Source organism: Octopus bimaculoides, chromosome 6, assembly GCF_046866305.1.
Source record: "Octopus bimaculoides isolate indiv1 chromosome 6, ASM4686630v1, whole genome shotgun sequence".
Classification (NCBI taxonomy): domain Eukaryota; kingdom Metazoa; phylum Mollusca; class Cephalopoda; order Octopoda; family Octopodidae; genus Octopus; species Octopus bimaculoides.
Genome location: NC_142933.1, coordinates 26,286,596 through 26,288,580, shown reverse-complemented (window position 1 = coordinate 26,288,580; position 1,985 = coordinate 26,286,596). Strand labels below are relative to the sequence as shown.

General features: G+C 31.3%; 1 protein-coding gene across 1 annotated transcript in view; it reads left to right on the top strand.

The window, feature by feature from the left end:
* Positions 1 to 1,070, top strand: part of LOC106873670 (uncharacterized) — an 18,828-nt gene extending 17,758 nt beyond the window's left edge. The window contains exon 3 of the mRNA XM_089353624.1: positions 1 to 1,070. This exon is cut by the window's left edge and continues 250 nt beyond it. The gene's annotated coding sequence lies outside the window, so the exon portion shown is untranslated.
* The last annotated feature ends 915 nt before the right edge of the window (positions 1,071 to 1,985 follow it).

Below are 1,985 nucleotides of genomic sequence, written 5' to 3'. Positions count from 1 at the left end.
TTTTTTAGCAATAATAATAACTGTTAATAGGGTTATTATAATTTATGATTATTATTATTATTATTATTATTATTATTATTATTATTATTATTATTATTATTATTATTATTATTATTATTTCTACTATTACTACTACTACTATATTTTACTTCTCAGAGCTCTTAGTCTTACTTGCTCTAGTTGATTCTGTGAGAGTGGGCAGCAACCTGTTATCTGAGGTCTCACAGGGTTTCTCTCCACCAATTATAAGACTTGGTACTTGGATGTTAAGTATCATGGAAGGTACTCAACATCCAGTCACCAATCTCAAAATCCTAGCTGTCCCTAATAGATCAGTTTTTTGGGCCTGCTCTGCCTTCATGTCAATTACAATCTATCCGGCATTTTTTCTCAAATTTGGTTGCTAGTTCTCTGAGTGCCCCTACAACTACCAAGATAACAGTTACTTTCCTGTTGTTATTATTATTATTATTATTATTATTATTATATAGTGGGGTTCTTTTGTGAGTGTTGAGAATAAGAGATATTGTAAAAGTTATCCTGTGTGTTACAACAGTGGCATAATTGGGGACAACAGAGTTACTTGGAAAAGAAAAATACAGTGAAGTGGAGCAAGATCTTGAATAAATTGTAGAACTGATTATTAATAATAGGCTTATTAATGGAGAAGGAGCAGGGAAGCAGCAAAAGATATGCTCATACCACTGGTATAAGTGGGGATAATAGAATTATCTAGATATGGGGGTGGTAAAAGTTATCTTGTAGGGATTAACAAAAATGAAGTTAAATCTAGAAATTGATTGTCGACTGGGGTGGGATGAGGTTGAGAAGAATGTGGTGTGGGGTAGGACAAGCTACTAGAAAATAATTTCCAGTACCAGTGCTATAAGTGGGTGGATAGTATTGTCTAAGTTTAAGGGAAACAAGAAACAGGATATGAAACCCTGTTAATCGGCAGAGAACGTTTTAAATCCTATATGTTCAGAAAATACTATATTCCATTTATATCACTTGTACTGGAAATTTAAATTTAAATAAATCAAACAACATATTGAAAATCGTTTCTCTTATAGATGTTTCCTTCCTTTTGTTATTTATGTTTCATTTTTAACTTCAACTTTGATAGATTTTTTTATAACTTGTGTGTGTGTGTGTGTTTGTGTGTATTTGTGTGTATGTATGTGTACGTGTGTTCGTGTAAGTATTCATATATAAAATTTTATTGGGGATATATGACCCTGGTATTTACCATATTAAGCTCATCCATGGATTCAGGCCATCAGCCAAAACTGTGAACTGGAAATCAATTGTATTACCAAACAAATATCTAAAAATCCATAGATATCTATAGAGATTTTATAATGACAAATAAAGAATGGAGTGAGCAAATCATTTCACCACTTCAATTTGCAATGCAATCAATCTTACAACATTATATAATAATTTACGCAACTATTGATTACTCTTCATGGACTGTTCAGGGTAACCTTAATAAAAGATTCTTCAGTACCATATACAAAAGAGTATGCTGAGAGACCTTAAAAATCACCAATTATATACACACTTAGTTGGGTATGTTCACATGAAAACGTTTACATAACACAAACGTGTATAAGGAATTGAATTGGTCCAAGAAAACATTTAACAACCAATTGATATTATAATTAATTATCCAGTATGGACAAAACTTTTCTTTGACCAATTCAGTTTCTTACATTCATTTGTTTATGGTATGCAAATGTGCTCATATGTACATGCCCAACTCTGTATGTATGTATTTGGTGTTTTTTGAGGTCTCTCAGCATACTATTTTGCCCACATATCTGAAGAATCTTATTCAGCATGTGTTATTAAGATTACCATAAATAGCACATGGAAAGTAATCAATAGTTGCATAAATTATTGTATAAAGTTGGAAGATAGATTGCATTGAACTAAGATAAAACAACTGTAAATTGAAGTAGTAAAATGATTTCCTTGTTCCA